At 57.4% G+C, this 26,824-nt stretch overlaps 1 long non-coding RNA gene across 1 annotated transcript; it reads right to left on the bottom strand.

Moving 5' to 3' along the window:
- Positions 1-3,165: 3,165 nt before the first annotated feature.
- Positions 3,166-25,509, bottom strand: LOC142823816 (uncharacterized). Its single transcript, XR_012898929.1, has 3 exons — positions 25,446-25,509; positions 21,079-21,234; positions 3,166-9,194 (listed from the first exon to the last, which is right to left on the bottom strand). It is a non-coding gene; the product is annotated as an uncharacterized LOC142823816 (long non-coding RNA).
- Between the last annotated feature and the right edge of the window lie 1,315 nt (positions 25,510-26,824).

Raw genomic sequence — 26,824 nt, 5'->3', positions numbered from 1 at the left:
CCACACTCAGGCTATGTCTAGTCTGCAGTGCTTTTCGGTATCCCGGAAAAGCTCTGCCATGTCCAAGGAACGTGTCCGCTTTTTCGGAAAAGATTTCGAAAAAGCGGACGCGCTCTTTCGCCATCCCTGTCAACCTTGTTCTACGGGGCATAAAGGGTGTGTCGAAAGAGCACTTTTTTCCCAAAATTTGGTGCCATGTAGATGCGCCAAATTTCGAAAAAGCCTCTTTCGAAAGTAAATCGGGAAAAGCTACACAATTTGCATACTAACTGTATCTTTTTCCGATTTAACCCTGCAGTCTAGACGTAGCCTTAGATAGAGTGAGGGCTGCACTTTTATCCAAAGCACTTTACAATTGCTAACATCTGGGAGGTTCATTACGTGATCCGCCGAGACCCTCAGCAATTTTTAAGGGATCTGAGAAAAACATTTGAGAATCTCTGCTCTAGACCATCCCTGACAGGTGTGTGACCTGTGCTTAAAACTTCCAGTGATGGCGATTCCACCACCTCTCTCGGGCTACGTCTACACAGCTTCTCTCTTCCGCAAAATCCTATGCAAATGAAGCACAGATTAGCATATTTCTGCAGTTCATTTGCATAACGAATTAGGGGCCATTTTTGCACAAGAGGTTTTTGTGCAAAAAGGCCCTATCTACACAGAGCCTTTTGGAGCAAAAACCGCCTCTTGCGCAAGAGTCATTCTTCCTAATTTTTTCAGGAAGAACGGCTCTTGCGCACGAGAGGGGGTTTGCGCAAAAAGGCGCTGTGTAGATGGTGCCTTTTCGCGCAAAAACCTCTTGTGCAAAAACGGCACCTAATTCATTATGCAAATGAAGCATGGCAATATGCTAATCTGCACTTCATTTGCATAGGCTTTTGCGGAAGAGGGAAGCTGTGTAGAGACATAGCCTAGGTGATCTGCTGCCAGGGTTTAACTACCCTGACAGTTAGGAAGACTTTTTCCAATGTCCAGTCTACGTCTCCCTTGCTACAATTGGAGTCCCTTATGTCATGTGTTGGTCTGGGTGGTTAAGGAGAACAATGTCTCAGGCCCCGCCAGCACTGAGCAGTGTGGAAGTGACATCACCTGCCTTGCTCACCACACGCCTGCTAAAGCAGGCCACAATCACGTTCGGCTTTTTTTTCCCCTTGCAGAGGGATTACAATGTTGACTCAGACGTTGCCTATGACCCAGTTGCGAGTTTCGATGGGGCGTCTTACTGCAGAGGTACAGGGCAATGTCACCGGCTGCTCTGCTGCCTTTGGCTTCACGAACCGGACAGCACTGCTCCCTACGTTGCTCAAATACAGCCACCAGCAGAGGACAGCCAGCCCCCCACGCCTGCCACGTTGTCACCTTACAGCCGCTGTGAGATTATTAACCACAGGTAGTTTTCAGATGCTGCCTCACAAAGCCTGGTTGGTATAAAAAACTCAGCAGCGGTGTGTCGGGTGTGAATACAGGCGTGTGTAGAGTCACAAGCACCCTGACCCCCCACCCCGATCCCCGCAGCCCAGCGCCCCCTGCAGGGACCTCCCCGCTCCCTGCAGTCCAGCGCCCCCTGCGGGACCCCCCTGCTCCCTGCAGCCCAGCACCCCCTGCGGGACCCCCCCTGCTTCCTGCAGCCCAGCACCCCCTGCTAAACCCCGCCCTGCTCCCTACAGCCCAGTGCCCCCTGCTGGATCCCGCCCTGCTCCCTGCAGCCCAGAGCCCCCTGCTGGATCCCGCCCTGCTCCCTGCAGCCCAGCGCCCCCTGCTAAACCGCGCCCTGCTCCGTACAGCCCAGCGCCCCCTGCTAAACCCCGCCCCGCTCCCTGCAGCCCAGCACCCCCTGCTGGACCCCCCACCCCGCTCCCTGCAGCCCAGCGCCCCCTGCTAAACCCCGCCCTGCTCCGTACAGCCCAGCGCTCCCTGCTAAACCCCGCCGTGCTCCCTGCAGCCCAGCGCCCCCTGCTAAACCCCGCCCTGCTCCCTGCAGCCCAGCGCCCCCTGCTATACACCGCCCTGCTCCCTGCAGCCCAGCGCCCCCTGCTGGATCCTGCCCTGCTCCCTGCAGCCCAGCGCCCCCTCCTAAACCCCGCCCTGCTCCCTACAGCCCAGTGCCCCCTGCTAAACCCCGCCCTGCTCCCTGCAGCCCAGCGCCCCCTGCTAAACCCCGCCCTGCTCCCTGCAGCCCAGCGCCCCCTGCTATACACCGCCCTGCTCCCTGCAGCCCAGCGCCCCCTGCTAAACCCCGCTCTGCTCCCTGCAGCCCAGCACCCCCTGCTGGATCCTGCCCTGCTCCCTGCAGCCCAGCGCCCCCTGCTAAACCCCGCCCTGCTCCCTACAGCCCAGCACCCCCTGCTGGATCCTGCCCTGCTCCCTGCAGCCCAGCGCCCCCTGCTAAACCCCGCCCTGCTCCCTGCAGCCCAGCACCCCCTGCTGGATCCTGCCCTGCTCCCTGCAGCCCAGCGCCCCCTGCTAAACCCCGCCCTGCTCCCTACAGCCCAGCACCCCCTGCTGGATCCTGCCCTGCTCCCTGCAGCCCAGCGCCCCCTCCTAAACCCCGCCCTGCTCCCTACAGCCCAGTGCCCCCTGCTGGACCCAACCCCGCTCCCTGCAGCCCAGCACCCCCTGCTGGACCCCGCCCCGCTCCCCGCAGCCCAGTGCCCTCTGCTAAACCCCACCCCACTCCCTGCAGCCCAGCACCCCCTGCTGGACCCCACCCCGCTCCCTGCAGCCCAGCGCCCCCTGCTGGACACCCCTCTCTCCTGCTCCCTGCAGCCCAGCGCCCCCTGCTGGACACACCCCCCCCTGCTCCCTGCAGCCCAGTGCCCCCTGCTGGACACCCCTCTCCCCTGCTCCCTGCAGCCCAGCACCCCCTGCTGGACACACCCCCCCCCTGCTCCCTGCAGCCCAGTGCCCCCTGCTAAACCCCACCCTGCTCCCTGCAGCCCAGTGCCCCCTGCTGGACCCCGCCCCACTCCCTGCAGCCCAGTGCCCCCTGCTAAACCCCGCCCTACTCCCTGCAGCCCAGTGCCCCCTGCTGGACCCCGCCCCACTCCCTGCAGCCCAGTGCCCCCTGCTGGACCCCGCCCCACTCCCTGCAGCCCAGTGCCCCCTGCTGGACCCCGCCCCACTCCCTGCAGCCCTGCACCCCCTGCTGGACCCCGCCCCTCTCCCTGCCACCCAGCACCTTCTAGTGCTGCACTGGGGCACTGAGGCCAGCACTGATTGCGGCGAGCGCTCTCTACTGCCTCCCAGTGGCTGGACAGGCCCAGTCATGGCTGTAGCTGCGTGAGGAATGGGCCATGTCAGTCCCACCATGGCACGGGCCCTTCCTTGGCAGCAGTGTGCACGTGTGTGTGTGGGGGGGGGGATGCAGCTCAGGCCCCAGGGGTGAGCAGCAAGCCGAGAGGCGATGCAGTTGCAGCTAGGGCAATGCATGGGTGGGGGGAGGGCTGGTAACCTGAGGGGCGTAAACAGGGTGGCCAGGAAAGTGAGCGTCAGCTCAGCTAAAAACAGCAGAGCCGGCGAGAGCTTGGACTAGCCACATCCAGACTAAGGTGGGGAGGAGGGTGAGCAGGCCTGAGTGCAGGGGGGAGGGTGGAGGAGAGGTGCAAAAGCATCCAGGTTTGCAGGCAGGTGGCTCTGCATGTGCAGGGCTGTTTGACTGCAGCCCCCAGGCCTGATCACTTCCCACCCACCCGTCCCTTGGCAACCTCTATGCCCTGATCCCTGCCCTACCCAGTACAGGCTCCCAGCCCTCAGCTCCTCCTCCCCAAGGTGGAAGGCTAATTTTATTCCGGTATGGCAGGAGTGTGCTGATAAGGAGAGGCAGCTGGGGGGCAGGGTGAGGGGGACATGGTGGATTGATTGCCATGCTCCCCGAGCCCTGGCTGGCTTCCCCATGCTCAAAGCCGCCCAGGGCTGAGTCAGCATCCGGCTGATCACACAGCTGGCTGCCAGATGTGCATGGCTATCGGCAAGAGAGCGGGGGAAATTACCCACCCCCTTCCCAAGCCCCAGCTTACGCCCTCTGCCTGGGGTCTCACATTGTAACAGACGCTAACTGGTACAGCCCGGCTAGCATCACTGTGCCCCTCTCTCGCAGAGGGGATCCAAGCCACAGAGAAAGCCAGGGACTCCTCCCTTCCCTGGTTACCCTGGATCCCACGCGACTAGTCCACGGGCCATTAGATCCCACTCCCGTCGCTGAGCTGGCCAAGTGCCCAGTGCTCCCTTCGCTACCCACTAGCACCACTGACCCACGGACAGAACAGAGCCAAGACCGTGGTCAGGACTCCCGGGTTCTACGCCCCAGCTCTGGGAGGGGGGTGGGGCCTGGGAGTCCAGGACTCCTGGGGTCCATTCTCGGCTGTTCCACTCACTCACGGGGTCGCCCCCGTTGTGACACGCAGAGGAGGCGGGGAGGGGTTCTCAGGTGAGCCAGTTCTCAAGTCCAGCTTCGTCCACATTCCATGGACCCCCCCCCCCACTGGCCATCCCCCCCCCGCCCAGCAAGCAAAGGAGAAAGTTGTTTCCTTGTCAATGTCAGATCTCTCAGTGACAGTACAAGCGTGTGTGTGTGTGTGTGTGTGCGCGCGCGTTTGTGAGAGAGTGAGAGTGTCACATCAGTAGTGGGGTTTGTGGGTGTTACGTGGGGTGGGGCGTATATGGGCAATGGTATCGGGGGGGGGGGGTGTTACACTAATAGTCAGATGTTGTGCATGTCTGACATTACCAGTGTAGTGTTGTGTGGGCGTTATGTGACTAGTGTGGTAGGGGAGGGGTGACATTAACAGTGGGTGTTTAGTACATTAGAAAGTGAGTGGGTATATTAACAGTTGTGGGGGGGGTGACATTTATAGTGGGGATTACACCCGTCTGGACCTGGCCTGCATGCGTCTAGCTGTCTGTTTGGGCGCGTGTGTCCGCGCAGGCTGGTGCTTGTGCGACTGTGTGTCTGTCTGCGCCCGTGCGCCGTGCCACCTTCTCCCGGCTGGACTCGGAGCAGCTCGGCTGCATTTCCAACTCTCTTCTCCTGCTCCCCAGCGAGATTCCCGGGGCCGGTGCAGCGTGGAGCTGGCAGGAGCCCTCAGCCCTGAACCGCTGCGACCTGCAACCTCCCTCCTGCCCCGGGACCGGCTGCTGGTGCTGACCAGTCACTGCTGCAACCCTGTTCTCAGGTCTGGGGAAGGGGCAGGTGGGATGAGGTCAGGCCAGCTAGCTCAGTCCGAAGCCACATCGCCCACTCACACACAGCTGTGCCGGTGCCCCATAGCTCTGACGCAGCCTCTGCCAGTGCCCCTCACGCCTGACCCACAGCCCCTGACAGCCCAGCCCAGCCCAGCCCTGCCGGTGCCCCTCACACCTGACCCACAGCGCCTGACAGCCCAGCCCTGCCCAGCCCTGCCGGTGCCCCTCACACCTGACCCACAGCCCCTGACAACCGAGCCCAGCCCTGCCCCCCTGCTGGTGCCCCTCACGCCTGACCCACAGCCCCTGCCAGCCCAGCCCCCCTGCCAGTGCCCCTCACGCCTGACCCGCAGCCCCTGACAGCCCAGCCCTGAGCTCCCACAGCTCTGCCAGTGCCCCTCACTCCTGCCCCACAGCCCCTGCTAGCCTAGCCCTGCAGGGCCCCTCACACCTGACCCACAGTGCCCTGCTAGCCCAGCTCTAAGCTCTCCCCAGCTCTGCTGGTGCCCTGATTCCTGAGCCCAGCCCTGTGCACTCCCCTTTGCTGCAAACCCTCCATTATTCAAGCTCTGCGCTACCCAGAATGCACCTTCTCCCACGAGTGGCCCATACTTATGGGGGCAGGATCCTCCCCCTCGTCCAGGGACAGCGGGCTGGGTGGGACGTGGGGCAGGGCTGTGCAGATCTTCCCACGGGCCGCCTGGGAGGGAGCCCAGAGGGCCGGCAGGAGCCACGGGTGATGGGGGCCCAAACCCAAGCTGCCCAGGGTGCCAGTTTCCCTACAGTCCAGCTGTTTGGAGCTGCCCCATAGGTTACAGGCGCAAGGAGGCCTTGTCCCTGCTGGAGCTCTGTGAGATGAACCGGAAAAGTTGCACAAGTTAGAACAGGGCCAGGCCCTGGCACACAATGTGTGTGTACGTGTGGGGAAAACAACAGGGAAACTGAAAGCTCAGCAGTGCTCATCTGCCCAGCTAAATCTCTTCCCCCGCCCCAGACTGACAGTTGCTTGAGGAGCCCTGGCTGGGAGCTGTCTTTCGCAAGAGTTTGATGCAGTTCTTTGAGTCAGACGGGGGTGGGGAGCCGTTTAGGCACTCAGTTTCCTGCTCTGTTGAGAAATGCCTGGGCCATATCCCTCTCCTGAAGAGGTCTGGTGCTGGGGCGGGGGGTTTGTTCCCAGCTCTGGAAGGGGAGTAGGGCCTAGGGGTTAGAGGGGGGCTGAGTTTGGGAGCCAAGACTCCTGAGTTCTGTCCTTGGTTCTGGCTCTATTGGGTGAGAGCACGGGGGTTGGGAGCCAGGAGGCCTGGGTTCTATTCCCAGCTCTAGGAGGGGTGAGCGGAGTAGTGGCTTGAACAGTAGGAGGCTGAGTGGGTTTTGTTCCCAGCTCTGGGAGTGAGAGGAGCCAGCTGGAACTTGCCTGGACCCCTCCAAGGTTCTCAGCTTTTGTTCATAACAAACAGGAAGCCTCCAGCTGTTACAGCTGAAAAAAAACCTGAGTGCAGCAGAGGAAGTGCCATGCACTTGAGTTTGCAGAGAGCCTGAAATAGCAGAGCCCTTCAGGGTGGACTGTACGTCTCTCCCGCTGATCTGGGCTGGCAGAGGGTAAAGGAAGGAAAATACAGGATCTGAATTGTCCATTCCCGTGAGGCCCTTTGCAGGTATCAGACTCTGGTGCAGTGAGAGTCACATCATGGAAAATCCCTGAGCCTCTCGACTGTTTGGCACCTGTCCCTGGCACAGTTCCTGGGGCCAGTCATTCTATCCAGGTGTGACAAAGCAGGATTTCCTGTAATATTCTTCAGGTGCCTGTGTGTGCCTCAGTTTCCCCTTGCCCTATGCATGGCTCCCTGCGGTTGCAAAAAGAATTAAAAAACCAGTTCTTGGCCACAGCAGGAGACAGGAAACGTGAGTCCCCCAGAAACTGAGCCAGGGCAGCAGAGAGTCTGGAGAGGCAAGGACCCAAGTGCCAACTAACGCAGGTGAAAGGTGTGAGCTCGGGGGCGGCAGCTCTCCCGTGGGACTGAGAAAGGATGTGGGAGCAGGCCACACGTGGACTCCCCCGCAACTTGGCTGGCCAGAGCACTGGACCATAGCGGAGCCTTTGCTTCTCTCTGCTGTCAGAGCAAGAGTCATCTCAGTCAGACCCACTAGGAAGAGCTTGGGGGGAGGAGAGGCCTGGAGGGGTGTTGAGGCTGTGTGCCCAGCCCTTAAGATCTGGCATCAAGAAGGGAGCGTTTCCATGCTGGGGGCATAGCATGATGCAGGACGGAGACTCATACTCATAGACTCATAGACTTTAAGGTCAGAAGGGACCATTATGATCATCTAGTCTGACCCCCTGCACAGTGCAGGCCACAGAATCTCACCCACCCCTCCCAGAATAATCCTCTCACCTATATCTCAGATATTGAAGCCTTCACATACTTTGAAGACCCCAAGATGCAGAGAATCCTCCAGCTGTGATCTGTGCCCCATGCTACAGAGGAAGACGAAAAACCTCCAGGGTCTCTGCCAATCTACCTGGAGGAAAATTCCTTCCCGACCCCAAATATGGCGATCAGCTAAACCCTGAGCATGTGGGCAAGACTCCCAGCCAGACACCCAGAAATTCTCTATAGTAACTCCTATCATCCCTCCATTGACCTATTCCCACTGATAATGAATGGTCAATTAGTTACCAAGATCATGTTCTCAAACCATCCCCTTATCATAGAACCATAGAGCTGGAAGAGACATCAGAAGGTCATCAAGTCCAGCCCCCTGCTCTAGACGGGGAGGGAGACGGGGAGGGAGAGGATCACTGGCCCATCAGCAACACTTATTGAGAAGTTACCCAATGTCCTTTCCCCCTCCCCCCCACCCCTCCTTCCCTTATGTCTGAGTAACATACGAGGAGTCATTCTTCCGCTCTACCCTGCGCTGATCAGGCCTGAGTTGGAGTCTTGTGTCCAGTTCTGGGCACGAGTTTCAAGAAAGATGTGGAGAAACTGAAGGTCAGAGAAGGGGAACAAGAATGATTAAAGGTCTAGGGAACATAAGCTATGAGGGACGACTGAAAGAACTGGGCTTGTTTAGTTTGGAAAGGAGAAGACTGAGAGGGGACATGAGAGCGTTAGAAGGAAGAGTGGGAAAAATTGTTCATCTTGGCCTCCGGGGACAGGACAAGAAGCAATGGGCTTAACCTGCAGCAAGGGAGGTTTAGGTTGGACATTAGGGCTATGTCTACACTGGTGGCTTCTTGCACAAGAACATCTTGCACAAGGGTTCTTGTGCAAGAACTATTAAACGTCCACACTGCCATGTGTAAGCTGTGCTTTGGCGCAAGAGCATCCATGGCTGTGTGGATGCTCTGTTGCGCAAGAAAGCTCTGATGGCCATTTTAGCCATAGGGCTTTCTCGCGCAAGAAATCCCAGCCGAGCGTCCACACTGCCCTCGTGCGCAAGAGCTCCTGCACAAGAGGGTTGACACCTGTTAAAAAAGAGCATAGCTCTTGTGCAAGAAGCCCTCCCTTACCACGCCGTCCTGTACGTCTTCTTGTGCAAGAACGGGTGGGCGGTGTGGACGCTTTCCAGAAGAACGGCCGTTCTTGCACAATAACCCGCCAGTGTAGACATAGCCTAGTGTGTCCCGGCACTTTGCGGCTTGGCCAAACCCTCTTGTTCAGTCCAGACACTGGCTGACAGGTTTCCCCATGCAGATGCCAAGCTCCGTTCCCAGGGCAAGGTTGTTTGCGAGAACTCGTTCACTGCTTCAAGTTAGTGGATCTCGCTGGAGCCTCCTCAGCTCCCTGGCGTGGTGGGTTGGTGTTGAGGCTTATCGTTCGCCTGAAGACTTGGCAGGCGTTGGAGAAACAGTCCATTCGGCTTTGAAGAGGAGCGTTTGCGTGGGTTCTCACTGCTGCACCCTCAGCAAAGGAGGTGTTGAGTAAGGCCCTCCCGAGTCTTGGGTTTAGAACCGAGTCGGGCACGACCGAACAGCTTCCCATCGGAGCTTGTGTGCAAGTCGGTTCCTGCAGCTGAAGAACAAAAGCCTGTTTCAGTAGCAGGGAGAAGAAAATCCCAAACAGAGAGGGGGCAAATACACGACCTTGCTTAACTCCACTGGGTACGTCTACACTACAGCGCTAATTCAAACTAACTTAGTTCAAATTAGTTAATTCGAACTAAGCTAATTCGAGCTAACGGATCCAGAACTAAAAACTAGTTCGAATTAGCATTTTGCTAATTCGAACTAGCATGTCCACATTAAGTGGACCCTGAACCGGGCTTAAGGATGGCCGGAAGCAGTGCCGGCAGGGCATCAGAGGAGGACTTAGAGCGTGGAGCTGCTGTCTCAGGCTAGCCGAGGGCTGCACTTAAAGGGTCCCGACCCCCACCCCGGACAGACAGTTCTCAGGGGTGCCCCGCTTGCAAAGCAGTCCTGGCTTGGATTGCCCGGACTACCCACACTGGGCACATCACAGCACTCGGCCATCAGCCCGACTGCACTTGCCGCAGGCTGCCATCTGGGGAGAGGTGGCAATTGGGGGGCTGCATGAGAGCTTCCAGCCCCAGAAGCCCGCAGAGCCAGCCCAGTCCTCCCCATCAGGGGCTCGTACCCCATTCCTCCCTCACCTCCTTCCACTTACCCTTCCCTAGCCCCTTTTCTTGATGTACAAAATAAAGGACAATTGTGTTCAAAAATGGAATCTGTCTTTATTGAACAAAACTGGGGGAGACTGGGAAAAGGAGGTGGGAGAGGGGAAGAGAGAGGCTGGGAGAGGGGAGGGCAACTACAATGATCAGGGGTTGGGAACAGGTCCCATATGAAGAGAGGCTAAAGAGACTGGGACTTTTCAGCTTAGAAAAGAGGAGAGGGAGGGGGGACAGGATAGAGGTCTCTAAAAGCAGGAGTTGGGTGGAGATGGTGCATACAGAAAAGTTCTTCATTAGTTCCCATAAAGAAGGACTAGAGGACACCAAAGGAAAGGAATGGGTAGCAGGCTTCAAACTAGTAACAGAAAGTTGTTCTTCACAAAGCAAAGAGTCAACCTGTGGAACTCCTTGCTGCAGGAGGCTGTGAAGGCTAGAACTAGAATAGAGTTTAAAGGGAAGTGAGATCAAGTCATGGAGGTTGGGTCCATGGAGTGGTATTAGCCAGGGGGTAGGAGTGGTGTCCCTGCCCAAAGTTTGTGGAAGGCTGGAGAGGGATGGCACGAGACAAATGGCTTGGTCACTGTCTTCGGTCCATCCCCTCCAGGGTCCCTAGGGTTGGCCGCTGTTGGCAGTCAGGCTACTGGGCTAGATGGACCTTTGTTCTGACCCAGTACGGCCATTGTATGCTCAGGGCTCAGGGTCAGGTGACTCACTGGACCAACTTGATTTTCATGCACACCTGCTCCTGGGTGGCCAGGCTGGCAGCTCTCCTGCCCTAGCCGGCCACTTTCCTGTGCCTAGTGCGGAGATCGTGGACAAGGTTCACGATGTCCGCACTAGCCCAGGCGGGTGCCCGCCTCTTGCGGTCCCGGGCAAGCTCCCGGGAGCCGCTAGCCTGGTCCCGGGAAGAGGAGGAGGGCTGGGGGGCATCAGGTGGGTGGCTCGTGCCGTGCCAGGTGCAGGGTCTGCTGGCTGGGTTCTGGCAGGCTTGCACCTGGCACGGGCACCGTAGCCAGCCCGTGCCCCTTTAAGGGGTCCGGGGCCGGGAGGGGGGCAGACGAGTTTCCCTGGTGCAGGCCAGAGTGGCCACCAGGGAAACCTGGGGAGGGCTAGCCTCCCACTAGTTCGAATTAAGGGTCTACACAGCCCTTAATTCGAACTAGTAAGTTCGAACTAGGCTTAATCCTCGTGGAATGAGGATTACCTAGTTCGAACTAAGCGCTCCGTTAGTTCGAATTAAATTCAAACTAACGGAGCGCTAGTGTAGCGCCTATAAAAGTTAGTTTGAACTAACGTCCGTTAGTTGGAACTAACTTTGTAGTGTAGACATACCCACTGTGAATCTGGAAAGCCTCAGAGACGGAGCCATCCTTGTGGACCATGACAGACATGTTTTCACAGAAGGAATGAATCAGGCACAAGAGCCTGACGGAGAATTAGGGGGACATTTTTTCGAAAAGTGCGTAGAGTTCTCTTCTACTGACGGAGTCCAAAGCCTTTGTAAGACGGTGTAGGCTGCGTCGAGTGGTTTTTCTTGTGCCCTGCATTTCTCTGCAGTGAGACTTAATCCATGGCAGGCCCACATCTGGAATACTGTGCGCAGATGTGGTTGCCTCATCTCAGAAAAGATCTTGGCGTTAGAGAAAAAGTTCAGAAAAGCGCAACAAACTGATGAGGGGTATGGAATAGCTGCCCTATGAAAAGAGATGAATAAGACTGGGACTTTTCAGCTTAGAAAAGAGAAGACTAAGGGAGGATATGATAGAAGGCTATAAAACCATGACTGGCGGAGAGAAAGTCCATAAGGAAAAGGTATGTACTCCCTCCCATAACGCAAAAACGAGGAAAAACTTAAAAAACAACAAATAGTCTCTCAGCACCTTAAAGACTAACAAAACAGGGAGATGGCATCATGAGCTTTCGTAGGCACAACCCACTTCTTCAGATGACCGGCGTATGAAAGGTCCAGTTCCAAAATAAATAGGAGCTGGGGGGAGGGGGAGGAAGGGGAAATAGTGAATTAGAGTGCTCATGTTACATGAAGCTGATAGAGAAGGTGCACCAAATGACAAGTAGCAGGTTTAAAACAAACAAAAGGGAGTATTTCTTCACACAGCGCACAACCTGTGGAACTCCCTGCCAGAGGATGTTGTGAAGGCCAAGCCTTTAACAAAGGTTAAAAAAGAACTAGATACATTCATGGAGGATAGGCCCATCAGAGGCTATTTGCCAGGGATGGTGTCCCTCACCTCTGTTTGCCAGAGGCTGGGAACGGGATGGATCATTGATGATTCCCTGTTCTGTTCATTCCTCTGTCTTTGGCCATTATTGGACGTCAGGACACTGGGCTAGATGGACCTTTGGTCTGACCCAGTCTGGCCGTTCTTATGCTCTCATGACAAGGCCATATGGCTTGTAGCCCTTTCGGCCCTGAAGCTGCCCTGCGATTCACAACAGATTCGGTGGGTGAGGATCTGGGTCCGTGGCCCCTTGTTTTTAGACAGTGATGATCTTGGTGTCTCTCCCATCTTGCGGCACTTGGCCTTCACTCCAGCATGGGCAGAGCAGCTGGTGATGCTGTCACAGTAGAACTGGTCTGCAGGCTCTTCCGGGGGCCTTTCCCTGGCAGGTTTAGCCCTCGACGCTTGGCCAGTGCATTCCCAAGAACCAGGCGTCCAGGGCGTGAACGGCTGCGTCTGCAGCATGCTCCTGAGAGTAAAGCTGGGGGTAGTGTGCTACCCAGCTCCCCTTGCAGACCAGCTCCCACCTGGCCCCCTGCGCTGCTGCCTCTGAGACAGAGGCAGGGGGCTCCTTAGTCCTTGCCCGGCTCCGCTCTTGCTGATTTCCATGGAGCTGTCTTCTCTGAGGTCGGGTCCAAGAGATCTTTGAGCCCAGCACACGTGATCCTGACGCTGCCTCCCTCCGCAGCGCCTTGGACTCCTGCCCATAGGGGAAGTGCAAAGCCCTGGGTGAGGCTGCCGGCGGGGGTGGGCAAAGGGGGCAGTTGCTCTGGGGGAGGGCTCCTGGCTGCTGCCGCTGCTTCTACAGCGATGGTGGCAGCTGGAGCCCCGGGCCTTTTGCCGCCCCACATTGCTCCAGGCCCTCCCCAGGAGTGGGGATCTAGGCCCCTCCTCTTGCCCAGGGCCCACAGAGGCAGTTGGCTCCCATCATGTGCACAGCACTGAGCACTGGAGTCAATGCACTGGAACTGGGGATGTTAAATATCGGTTCACTGAGCAGGCGATTCACCTCGTGAATTCCTATCGGCGCCTCAATTATTCGACAGTCCCCAGAGGTGGGGCCGGCAGCCAGTGAGCTCCGGCCCCGCTCCTAAGGAGCCCCCTGGCACTCCGCGCTGCTGCCTGTCTCAGGCGTGGGGTGCCAGGTGGGAGCTGGTCTGCAGGGGAGCCAGTTTAAAAGGACCTGCTGGCTCTGTCACCCTGCGCCGCTGCCTCTGATACAGTGCAGGGTGGCAGCAGCCCCTGTCCAGAGGCAGGGCTGAGCTCCTAGACCCGGTGTGAGCCGGAACTGAGCCAGGCTGCCTGTCCATTTGAGTCCTAATACACCTTAAATCAGTGGTCTCCAACCTTTTTTCACCCAAGATCACTTTTTAAGTCTCAGAACAGGCGAAGATCTACTGCCCCGCCCCTTCCTTGAAGCCCCGCCTACATTACATGAGGAAATCTAATGTAAATGTCCTGCGCAGGTGCGCAGTTCAGAGAGGGCTCAAGAGCTACTCTTAGAGCCCCTGAGATCTACCGGTAGCTCGCGATCTACTGGTTGGTGACCATGGCCTTAAATGTAGAGCCGCAGTTGGGGAAGGTCCTGGACCCAGCATGAGCCAGGACTGAGCTGGGCTGCTGGCCAGCCTGCTATAAAATTCACTGGGGGCGGTAATGCATGTAGTCTATAGCATTAACATATACGCTTTTGCTTATCAGTGAATTGGTTAATCGACTACCCGATTACATCCCTCGCTGGAACACGCCTCACACCAACCATTGGGGTTGTTTTGCCAAGACGACAGCGCTGCCTCACAGATCGCCTTCTGCAGTTTGCTCCCACTTCCGCTGGGCGCTTGGCGATCAGGTCGGCGCGCCTTGTCAGGAGACGATCCCGTTGGTGCCACTGGGCAGGTCTGCAGTGCGGCCGAGACACTGTGTTGCGGCTGTGTGCGGAAGAACAAGTGTGTTACACAGAGCTCGTCATCCGAACAAAACTCCAGCAGCCTCTAACGGTTTCCATTCATCTTGTTGACTGAGATATTTGTCAGTGAAGCCGCCTGGCAGGAAAACACATCTGTGGGTTGGAGTGGTGCTGACGGGGTCGTAGGACTGGTCTTTGGCGTCAGAGGAGGAGGAGTGCGTTGGGCCTCCATGCTGGGCCCTGGGAAGTGAACAGGCATGGTGCCGAAACTCCCCCATCCATTGGAAGGTGGCTCGCTCATCCCCGGAGGTGAGCTCGGGAAGGCACGCCCCACTCCGGGTCCCTTCTGCGCTTTTCTCCGCCAGAGAAACGTGTCGTCTTTTTCTCCAAGGGAGCCGCGTGGTGTGAGCTGCGTTTCGGAGGGAATCATTTCAGCTCGTCCTCGATCTCAGCCATTGGTCAGGGGAAGGCCCTCAGAGAGTCCAGCTGTCCTGGTGGGAATGTCCCAGTCCCCATCTCAGGGTGTTTTACTTTTCCGTGGTTTGCCAGGCGCGTTGGTCATAGTACACAGACCCAGTTCTAAACCTCTAAGCAGCCATTGAAGCAGGCAGGCTGTGGCAGGACAGCACCCCATTGTCTGGGGGCGGCCCAGTTTTACGACAGGCAGTAGTTGCCCAGTGAGATACGATGGTCACGCCCACCATTGGAGGCAGCTTCTGGTGCTCAAGTTACACCAATCGAGAAGGAGCTTAGAACCAATGACCTATGTCCCCTTGAATGTTCTCTTCCATGTGCGGAATGAATTTTGTTCTGTGCACTGAGGCATATGTGGACATGCACATGCATATGCTGCCGGCTTTGGATGCTCTGTTAATTGGGTGGGCAGTTTTGGAGTCGGGCCTGCCCAGGCGCTCAGCTCAGAGGGAACATTGCTGGTGAATGCTGCCTCCTGTGTGGTGTCAAGCTTCGGGCAAAGCTGGAGAATTTTCCAGGCGCAAGGACGGCCGAGGCCTGAATTGCTCTGGCATCAGGGCCCCCTCTTAGCATCCCTGGCAAAATCCAGAGAGAGGAAGAAGCAAGGAGCCGGCCGAGCTGACGTAGGAGTTGCTGGAAAGAGACTAAGAAGTTACGGTCCTGACAGTCCTTGTGGCTCCATTCTGGACTTTTTGTCTGGGTTTACTCACAGCTGCTCCCACAGTGGCTGAGATGCCCCAACTACTCTCATTGTGGCAGCTGGAAGAGCCAGACCTGCCCCGGGCTTACGAAGCCGAGATCCATCAGCACTGGTGTGATCCTGTGGGCTGTGGCCCCCCTGAGTTAGCAACTCCCCCCGCACCTCTACTGTCCCCCCCAAGCCCCTCGCCTAGCCCATGTGGGTAGCTGCAGCAGCCCCCCTTGTCCCCCGGTGCAGCCCTGTGGTTTGTCTTTGCTGGGAAGATGCTGACGTGGTCAGGCCAGCAAATGCATTTTTGATGATCCAGCAGGCTCCCAGCCTGGCTTCCTTGGAAAAGCAGAAGCGGATGAATTGCACAAGCTGAAGGATCGTAAACCCAGCGCACAGCTCCGAGCTGCAGCCCTGCCATGCATGGCTCAGTGCTCCCCACCCTGTGGTGCTGGGAACGTCTCACCAGGACACGCACGCTGGCTAAGCCCTCTGAGCCCCACACCACTCCTGAGAGACCCTGGCAATTCCTGCCTCAGCTACAACTGCCTTTGGCTTTGATCCCATCCACTCGTTTTCTTCAAAGGGCCCCATTGTGCCGGGCGCTGCCCAGGCCATGACTGAGATCAGGGCCCCATCGGGCTGGGCGCTGCCCAGATGCCAACCAAGACAGGGCTGTTGTTCTGGGCGCTATGCAGAAACCAAGCGACAGAGTCACCAGCATTAAAAATCACACACCAGCTCTTCAGAAGTTCGTAACACCTACCCCACCATGAATTCCTGTCGGGGAGGGGGAGTGGGGCAAACGGCTGGATAGCCATCTGCCTATGGAGATGGGGGTCAGGACAAAGGTTGTGTAGGGGAATAGATGGTGGGGTGGGGTGGGGTGGGGACAGACCCGTGGATAGAGGTATGTTTATGGAGATGGATAGTTCACCCCAGAGCTGTGCCCACGGAAGCTCATGGCACCATCTATATATCTTGTTAGTCTCTCAGGGTATGTCTACACTACAACGTTAATTCGAACTAACAGACGTTAGTTCGAATTAACTTTGATAGGCGCTACACACGCGAACTGCTAGTTCGAACTTAATTCAAACTAGCGGAGCGCTTAATTTGAACTAGGTAAACCTCATTCTACGAGGTTCGAATTAACTAGTTTGAATTAAGGGGTGTGTAGCCCCTTAATTCGAACTAGTGGGAGGCTAGCCCTCCCCAGCTTTCCCTGGTGGCCACTCTGGCCAACACCAGGGAAACTCTACTGCCCCCCTCCCGGCCCCGGAGCCCTTAAAGCGGCATGGGCTGGCTACGGTGTCCGTGCCAGGTGCAAGCCTGCCAACACCCAACTAGCAGACCCTGCACCTGGCACGGCACGAGCCAGCCACCCGCTGCCACCCAGCCCTCCGCCTCTTCCCGGGACCAGGCTGGCGGCTCCCGGGAGCTTGCCTGGGTCCGCAAGAGGTGGGCACCCGCCTGGTCTAGTGCAGACATCGTGGACCTCGTCCACGACCTCCGCACTAGGCACAGGAAAGCGGCCGTCTAGGGCAGGAGAGCTGCCAGCCTGGCCACCCAGGAGCAGGTTTGCATGTACACCTCATTTTAAAATGGCGCCTGCCGGCATCATGCAAATGAAGCCCGGGAAATTCAAATCCCGGGCTTCATTTGCAACTCCGAATGACTACATTACCCCCCTAGTTCGAACTAGGGGGGTAGTGTAGACATACCCCCTGAGTTTTGTTCAATAAAGAGAGTTTCTATTTTTGAACACACGTGTCCTTTATTTTGTACATCAGGAAGGGGGGGCTTGGGAGGGGTAAGTGGAAGGAGGTGAGGGAGGAATGGGGTACGAGCCCCCGATGGGGAGGACTGGGCTGGCTCTGTGGGCCCCTCGGGGTGGAAGCTCTCCTGAAGCCCCTTGATTGACCCCCCCCTCCGGATGGCAGCCTGCGGCAAGTGCAGCCAGGCTGATGTCCGAGTGCTGTGATGTGCCGAGTGTGGGCACTCAGGGCACTCCAAGACAGGACTGCTTTGCAAGCGGGGAACCCCTGAGAACTGTCTGTCTGGGGTGGGAGTCGGGTCCCTTTAAGCACAGCTCTCGGCTAGCCTGAGACAGCAGCTCCATGCTCTAAGTCCTCCTCTGATGCCCTGCGGGCACTGCTTCCAGCCAGCCTTAACCCCGGTTCAGGGTCCACTCAGTGTGGACATGCAAGTTCGAATTAGCAAAACGCTAATTTGAACTAGTTTTTAAGTCTGGATGCGCTAATTCGAATTATTTTAGTTCGAATGAACTAATTCGAACTAAGTTCAAATTAGCGCTGTAGTGTAGACATACCCTCAGGTGCTGCAAGACTATTGGTCGTTTTTTACGTTTTTTCAGCACTAAGATGCAGCCACTTCTGGGGCAGGGCGCAGCAGCTGTCTATACATGGATCCAGCAGAGCCTAGCCTGGAATGGGCACCCAAGAGGGCCCATCTCCCCTTTCTGAGCCAGCTGCGTGCTGTGGGGTCACGCTGTCTGTCACCCTGCACTGGCATGGCAGTAGCCACCCCCCATGCCCCAGTGAGCCACCCTCGCCCAGACTTAGCCTTCCTTGTGTCAATGCCTCTGCCTCTCACCCTCCTTTCCGAGCAGCATCAGGGCCAGAGCCGGCATGACCACCAGGAAGTGTGGCAAGCAGCTGGCAAGAGCCATGTGGGTGACTCTGCAGGGTTTCCTGGCACATGCCAGGCCCCGGTTCTTCCCCTGGCTCCTGCTCGCCCTGTCCCCTGGCAGCGGAGGACTGGAGGGGGTGGTGGGAACACAGATGCAGGTTGCAGAGCTTGCACTCCCCATGCCAGGCTGCCCCCTGGACCTCATGGCTTCATGAGCGAGGGCCCCAAGGCAGCGGTGGCATCGCACCCTCTCTTTTACAGAGCGACAGAACCTAGAGCACGGAAGGGCCTGCTTGAGGTCAGAGTCAATTGGAGGCAGAGATAGGAACAACCCTGGTCCCCAGTCCCACACTCTCCTCCCCCCCCCCCCGCATCTAACCACTAGACCTCACTTCTGTTCCAGCGACAGGGCAGAACACAGGAGTTCTGACTGCCAGCCTGCCTTTGTCTAACCACTAGCCCACACGCCCTTCCCAGAGCCAGGGGAAGAACCCCGGAGTTGTGCCACCCAGTCTCCGGTCCTAAACTCACCCCTCCCTGTGAGAAGCCAGGCCCCCTGCCAGGTGTACAGAAGCACCTGGGGGGCGGGGGAAGCAGTGCAGACAGCGTGCAGCGAGCATGCACGAGGGGGGGGGAGAGAGGGGGGTGGTGCCGGGAATGGATGACAGGGTTTCCCTATGGTTACATAAGAGCCTGCAAGGGTGACCTCAGAGTCACGCGCTTCCCCTCCCCCCCTAGTCCCCCGCCCAGCCTGCTGAGTCACCTCCTGGCCAGGCAAGGGGCTGAGCCAGGCCAGGTGATCAAAGACGGGCGCCATGAGCTCATTGTTTTTCCCTGGCACCCAGAGCCGTGAGCCAGCCACGTGACCCGTTCTCAGCCTGGCACCCGCTCCTCCTCAGACTGGAGCGCATTACCCTCCCCCACTCACGCAGAGGGGGCATTGAGGTGCAGAGCTGCTAAGTGACTTGCCCAGGGGCATACAGGAAGTCAGGAGCAGAGCTGGGTCTCATCCCACCGCTGCCCGGCCGTTGCTGATTAGTTATAGCAAGCCAGCCCCTAGGAGCCCCAACGTAACCACAGGCCCATTGGGCCAAGCGCTGCCCCTCCCTGACTGAGATCAGGGCCCTGACTGCGCCGCGAGCTGCAGGTGCAGAGTGAGAGACAGGCTGCACCCCAACAAACGCACAAAGGCCAGGCCGGTCTCCCACTGTACAGAGAGGGGCACCTGGCCCCTCCTGAGCTGCTCTAAGGCTTGCTCTGTATGGACACTGTTCAGTGCTCCCCAGCCACGCCCCCGATCTGCACCCTATGGACCCCGGGGGGCAGAGAACAGCCACAGCGCAGTGTGCTCTGGCCACGCCCCCGATCTGCACCCTATGGACCCCGGGGGGCAGAGAACAGCCACAGCGCAGTGTGCTCTGGCCACGCCCCCGATCTGCACCCTATGGACCCCGGGGGGCAGAGAACAGCCACAGCGCAGTGTGCTCCGGCCACGCCCTCCCCATTCTGCCCCCTATGGGCCCTGGGGGGCAGAGAACAGCCACAGCGCAGTGTGCTCCGGCCACGCCCTCCCCATTCTGCCCCCATGGGCCCTGGGGGGCAGAGAACAGCCACAGCGCAGTGTGCTCCGGCCACGCCCTCCCCATTCTGCCCCTATGGGCCCTGGGGGTCAGAGAACAGCCACAGCGCAGTGTGCTCTGGCCACGCCCTCCCCATTCTGCCCCTATGGGCCCTGGGGGTCAGAGAACAGCCACAGCGCAGTGTGCTCTGGCCATGCCCCCCCATTCTGCCCCCTATGAGCCCTGGGAGGCAGAGAATAGCCACAGCGCAGTGTGCTCCGGCCACACCCCATAAACCCCCTATAGCTCTGGGGAGCAGAGAACAGCCACACTGCAGGAACCGTCCTTTGCACGTGGCAGGGTGGGGAATAAATGTCAGGGGCTTGTTTGCAGCCCAGGAGGGCTGGAGAAGCAGGGGGCCCTCTGGCTGGCTGCCCCAGGATCCCCTCACCTGTCTCAGGGTCCCAGGTGGGCAGCGCGGGGGCCTGGGGCAGGAGGGGGTTAAGGAATCAGCAGCCGGCAGAGGAGCTCAGGAGGGGCAGAGAGAACAATGGGCCCATTGTAGGCCGAGGCTCAGACAGTTCAGGGCTGGCTGGTTACCTGCCGGTGGAGCAGGCCCAGGCATGGAGTTATAGATGGAGCAATATTATGGTAATTATGATAGCGCCCTAGAGACCCCAGTGGAGCTCAGGACCCCCAACTGCCAGGCACTACAGACCCCAAGCACAAGCCAGTCCCTGCCCCAAAGAGCTTCTCGTTCCACTAGACTAAAGCAGAAATATTCACCTTGTTGTACAGGTGGGGAAACTGAGGCACAGCGCACTGAAATGACATGCCCATGGTGCCACATGGAGTCAACGGCACAGCCAGAATAGAACCCAGCTCAGCTATGTTCAGTGAGCACAGAGCAATCCAGCCACATGGCTCATCTGTGGAACTCAAATGACTCAGGAAATGAATCATTGGAGCAGCAGGGTCAATCAGATCGTCTGGCCTTCCATTGGCTATAGCCACAACTGCAGATTAGTGTCACCAGATTAGTCCACCCAACTGTGCCCTGTCTCTGGGATATTTCCCGCTGGGCTAGAACTTAGGGCTTGGTGAGGTGTGAAGATATGGGGCAGATTTATAAAGGGGATTTACTGCATATGGCAACTCAATGAGTGTGTCAATATCTTCGTTACCTTTCATGTCAGAGCCCTTGTAGACTATGCATGGAGAGCACTTTGCTACTGCTAAAATGCAGCCACAGCTGTTTCTACAGCTCGCTCAGTGACGAAATGCAGCCTCCTCTGAGGTGGGGCACAACAGCTGTTTGTACAGGGATCTCCCATGCGGCACTGAAATGCAACCACCTCTGGGGTGGGACCTAGTAGCTATTTATACAGGATTGCTCAGCTTGTTCTGAGACGCAGGCCCTGCCTTCACTAAGGCATGGCCCCCATAGCACAAGGGAGAGCCGTGTATTTGACTGGACGTGTGGAGGGGTCTGAGGTCGTTTGGACAGGGCGACGGCTCAGGACGGATCACACCAGCTCTGTAATAGCAATGGTAATTTTATCCATTTCACTGGTGCGATGGCACCTAACAGGGCACTGACTCTGCAGGAAGAGCGCCCCCTACTGAACCACATGGCTTGCCCACCCTAGGAGCCAGGCATGGCCAGGTCAGCCGCCCCTGAATGATTTCTAGCCTTGCCTCCGGCAACCAGGGGAATTTTTCAGAGACACTGGTTGCCTGCCTCACCTGCAGAGCCGCCACCCTGGCAGCTGCCTCTTGCATCAGCCTCTGGTAGTGCAGCAGGTTTCCCAGCTGATAAGGGGACCTGGAGGGAAGGTCTAGCCTGGAGACCTGTCAGCTGATGATGGCTCATGCCCTCAGGCAAACCTGGGACGTGAGCATCTGTGAATCAACACAAGAACAAATGGATAGAAGCTGGCTAGTAGGAAGTTTAGATTTGAGATTAGACGAAGGTTTCTAACCATTAGAGGAGTGAGGTTCTGGAACGGCCTTCCAAGGGAAGTAGTGGGGGCAAAAGATCTATCTGGCTTCAAGATTAAACTAGATGGGTTTATGAAGGGGATGGTTGGATGAAATAACATGATCTTGGTAACTAATTGACCATTTATTATCAGTGGGAAATAGGTCAATGGAGGGATGATAGGAGTTACTATAGAGAACTTCCTTTGTGTCTGGCTGGTGAGTCTTGCCCACATGCTCAGGGTTTAGCTGATCACCATATTTGGGGTCGGGAAGGAATTTTCCTCCAGGGTAGATTGGCAGAGGCCCTGGAGGTTTTTCGTCTTCCTCTGTAGCATGGGGTACAGATCACAGCTGGAGGATTCTCTGCATCTTGGGGTCTTCAAAGTATTTGAAGGTTTCCGTATCTGAGATATAGGTGAGAGGATTATTCTAGGAGGGGTGGGTGAGATTCTGTGGCCTGCACTGTGCAGGGGGTCAGACTAGATGATCATAAACTCTATGAGTCATGGGGGTGGACAGATCCTTCTGACCTTAAAGTCTGAGTCTATGAGACATGGGGGTGGACAGATCCACCCCTTCTGCCCTCTACCCCTAGATCAGAACCAAGCTAGAATTGGCCTCCCTAATAGGCGAGATTCAGGATTCCTGGGTTCTGTCCCCAGATCTGCCTGGGCTTGGGGGAAAGTTACTAAACTTCCTGGAGCTCTGAAGTAGGTAGGTCACCCTGCCTTCCCCTGATCCCCTGCAGCCACAGTCAAAAAAGCAAACATGAGGTGGAGAACCATTTGAAAGGGAGCAGTAATAAAACCGACAGTTTATATGGCCTCCATACAAATCCATGACTCATAGACTTTAAGGTCAGAAGGGACCATTATGATCATCTAGTCTGACCCACTGCACAGTGCAGGCCACAAAATCTCACCCACCCCTCCTAGAATAATCCTCTCACCTATATCTCAGATATTGAAGCCTTCAAATACTTGGAAGACCCCAAGATGCAGAGAATCCTTCAGCTGTGATCTGTGCCTCATGCTACAGAGGAAGGCGAAAAACCTCCAGGGTCTCTGCCAATCTACCCTGGAGGAAAATTCCTTCCTGACCCAAATATGACGATCAGCTAAACCCTGAGCATGTGGGCAAGACTCACCAGCCAGACACCCAGAAAGTTCTCTGTAGTAACTCCTATCATCCCTCCATTGACCTATTTCCCACTGATAATGAAAGGCCCATAGCTTGAATTCGGCCTGCAGATGTGGGCGCCTCATCTCAAAAAAGGATATGTTGGAAAAGGTTCCCAAAAGGCCCACAAAAATGATTAAGAACAATGTTCTCTGTAAGCTGTGTGCTTGTGGCACCCACAGAGGAGAGATTCAAATGCCACCCAGCTAATTGGCAGAGTGTCTGATTGGCCTGTGTGTCTACTATGGTGCACATCTGCTCATGCTTTGGTGCATATAACACAATTTATTCCACACACAGGTGGAAAAAAATTACAGGGCACATTCAGGGCCGGCCTGAGCCCTTTTGGCGCCCTAGGCCTGAGCGTGCGGTGTCGCCCCCAGGAGCAGGGCGCATGCGCAGGCCCGCCCCCCCCCAGGGTGCGCGGGCCTGCCCCCGGGGCACACAGTGCATTGCTCACCGGCCATGGCCGGCGGCACGAAGCCCGGGGCCCGCCCCCGGAGCACACGGCACATACGCTGCCCAGTCCGGCCCAGCCAGCGCTGCTGGTGCACGCGCCGGGCCGTGCAGGGCCCTGCAGCCGTGGGGGCAAGGGCGCTGCTGTCCGGTGCCGCGGGGCCGGCGTGGTGGGAGCCAGGCGCGCAGCTCCTGATGGCAGCTGTAAGGGATGCCGCGCACCCCTTACAGCTGCCATCAGGCGCCCCTGCCTCCGTCCGGCCCTGGGCACATTGATTAGAAGTATAGAATGGCTTCTGGATAAGGAGAGATTAACGAGATGGGGCCTTTTCAGCTTCGAAAGGAGGTCTGTAAAATATATAAAATCATGACGTGTGGAGAAAGCAAATAAGGAAACATTATTTACTCCTGTGCATAATATCAGAGAGCTACGAGTCACCAAACGAAATGAATAGGCAGCACATTTAAAGCAAACAAAAGGAAGTATTTTTTTCATATCACACACAGTCACCCTGTGGAACGCCCTGCCAGTGACTGTTGTGGAGTTCAAAAAAGAACTGGATACGTTCACGGAGGTTAGGTCGATCAATGCTTATTAGCCAGGGTGGGTGGGAATGGGGTCCCGAGCCTCTGTTTGTCAGGGCTGAGAATGGGTGACAGGAGTGGGATTATGGGGCACCTGGAGGACAGAACCCTGGGCCCTTTACTCTGACCCAGTCTGGCCATTCTTACGTGCTTATGATTAGACTTGAGAGCAAGGTCTCTCTTGTCTGATCGCCATGTCACAACGGGGCCCCAGTTTTGTCTGGGGGCACTGATGTACCAGCCTAATAACAACAAGGGGGGTTGCTGACCCTTAGTCTGTACCAGGCAGCGTTCAGGGCTTTGGACAGAGGCAAATCTCCCAGGCATAGAGCGAGAACTTTCCCTCCTGACCCGGGGGGAGGATTAAATGGAGGACCCGGAGCATGACTGTGATCTGTCCTCATGTTGGCATCTCAGTTCAGAGCTGCCGAGTTAACGAGGCTTCTCTAAAACCCTGTATTAGCCATGCTGTCCCCCGGCTGATACAGGCGAGGACGGGGTGTCCGTGCCTCAAGGCAAGGATTTGCACAAGCAGCCACCAGCCCTTGGCATGCGTGGAGCGGCTGTACGGCTTGGCTGATCCTCATGCTGCCAGTTGTACTGGCCGTGGAGCCATTGCCCCAGCGGCAGTAGGTCACCGACTGTAGGGGCAGGTGATGGTATTTGTGGGGCAGGTCTTAGCTGGGGCCCAATCCCATGCCTCTCCTCATGTCACCCGCTCTAGGGCGCCTGTAGACAGTTAACAAGATCAGCCAGGTTGGCCCCGGAAGCCAGGCTGGGCTGATTTCTCCAGCACGGGTGGGCACAGAGACGGAGAAGAAGCTACAGGCAGGGTCGGGCTGGCTTGAGGGGGATCCCAGAACACAGGGGAAACCACTCAAGTGGGAATAGAGGTGCCACACACAGACCCCCTGAGAAAAGCCACAATTAGGTGCACAACACAGTGACACCCAGATAGCTGCACAATAACACCCTTGACATCCAGGGTGGGGAACCTCCGGCCCTGAGCTGCCCCCCAGAATTGGAGCTCACAAAATCCAGGCTCGGGTGTGTGAGGGGGATGTGGGGAGGGGCTTTCGCCTTCTCAGCTGGGGGCCACGACAGTGGGGTTGGTTTTTATTTTTGTTTCTCATTCGTGTGCAGAAACCCCAACTCATTTTCCTGTGGGTCAGCGGCCCCTCACCCAAAACAGGTTCCCTCGCCTGCTGTGTCTGCACACGCACACAGAGACACAACAAGCACCACATTTTTAGAGCTGCGCCTTGACAGATGTATTATTACAGAGGCCCAGTGACACACCCGCACACATGCAGGCGCAACAACTGAAGTTATGCTCACGTGCACACAATGGCTTGCATGAACTGCGCCACCATTCTGCATGCAAACAGTCTCACAACATGAACCTACACAATCTGGCACACAAACACAATAATTGCACACACATATGAACCCACTCAATCCTGTGCACCTCATTGCACACGTAAACCCAAGCTGTGGCACACACAAATCTACACAATTCTACACAATTCTGCAAATCTACACACATACCATACACACATACATGAGCCTAACCCAGCTTTGCACACACACGCAGTTTCACACGCCCATGAACAGACACACCCGCGTGCATTGCATGCTCTGTCTTTCACCAGCTTACTCGGCTTTTGGCCTTGCCAGTAGCGGATTCAGTGACAGCGCAGAGCGCTGCTGTTTCACGGTGCTTTTCGCCAGGGCTGCGTTTGCACCGTCACACAAAACTCACGCCAATCCCTTTTCACTAGTGTGCACTATGAATGGTGCCTGCTCCCCCTTTCTCACTAGCATGTCCCCTCAGCGCTACACACGCCCACACGACACGTCGCTTAGACCGTGTACCAGGCCACACGTCTTGCTGCACCCTCCCTCCTCACCTCTCACACTCGCTGTCTCCATGCCTGGTTTTGCACACACACAAGTGCTGTGGGCACCACCAGCTCTGCCCAGCACCCCGCACCCTCCCAGCCACTGCCTGAAGCCCTGACACAGGCCCCTGTGTCCTTTGGCAGCTCCTGATTCCAAGAACTGTTGCGTTCCCCTCCCCCTTACGCAACCCAACAAACAGCCCTTTGACAGAGAGCAAAGGGCACATGCCTCCGTCTCTCTCCAGGCCAGCCAGCCGGGGGAGGCGCCGCGTCGCTGGGGCCCTCGGGGGCCCTCCATTGCCCCGGCGCTCCCCCCTGCTCCTCAGGGGGCGGGGGCTTTGCCTTCTGGCCTGGCAATCCTTGCATGGTGTTGCACAAGCCAGAGTGGAGATGGGCAGCCACTCGTGCCTTGCATGGCAGGCGGGGCCCGGGCCGGCGAGCGGGAAGGAACAACCGTGCCCCCGGCGAACGCAGGACTCCCATGGCAAGGCTGGGAGCAGGGGCAGCCGGAGAGCCCGGGTTATTACTGGTGGGTGGCGCCCGTGCATCCACGCACAGGGCCAGTTCTCAGCTCCCAGCAGCGTTGCACGGGGGCCTACACACTCCCCCACCCCCGATGCGGGCAGGCCCCACTTCCCTCTGACCTCCTCTCCCCCCGCCCCTCCGCCTCGTTCAAGTGAGTCATCCTGCAGCAGCTCAGCAAAAGGACTCATCTGGCGGCAGCTGGCGCGTCCTGCGGATGCCAGGGCTGCCCTGCAAGGGCGGCGGGGGGGAGGCGGCTGTTGAGAGAATCCAGCCACGGCACAAAAGATCCGGCAGAAACCCCCCACCCTGAACTGCCCCCATGGAAAGCCAGCCTCCCGGCGAGCTGCCAGAGCCACTGCCCCAAGGCAGGACGCCTGGGCTCCGGCACGGGACCGGGGAGTAGCGATCCCACAATGCTCTCTCTTCTGCCTCTCCCACACTCAGGTGTGCCAGAGGCTCGGGCAGCGGGGCGGAGGGGGCACAGGAAAGGCTGCCGGGACCTGGCTAGGGGAGGGGGTTAAACTGCACAACGCGTTCTGAGGAGCAGCTCTTGTGCAAGGAGGCTGGTGGGCCAGGATCCATGGGCTCTGGGCTCCGTGATTGGCTCTGCCGCGCCCCGCTAGCGCCGTGCCTCAGTTTCCCCATCCAAATGAGTGTCTCTCGGCTTGCTTGGACTGAGAGCAATTTGGAGGAGGAGCTGCCTCTCGCACAAAATCTGTACAGCACACAGTATGATGGGGCCCCAATACTGGTCGAAATCCATGCAGTGCCTGGCACGACGGGGCTCTGATCTCTGTTGGGGTCCGTGCAGCGCCTGGCACGACGGGGCTCTGATCTCGGTTGGGGTCTGTGCAGCGCCTGGC

The sequence above is a fragment of the Pelodiscus sinensis genome, unplaced genomic scaffold (genome assembly GCF_049634645.1).
Source record: "Pelodiscus sinensis isolate JC-2024 unplaced genomic scaffold, ASM4963464v1 ctg34, whole genome shotgun sequence".
In the NCBI taxonomy this organism is placed as follows: domain Eukaryota; kingdom Metazoa; phylum Chordata; order Testudines; family Trionychidae; genus Pelodiscus; species Pelodiscus sinensis.
This window is presented reverse-complemented; position numbering and strand designations above follow the sequence as displayed.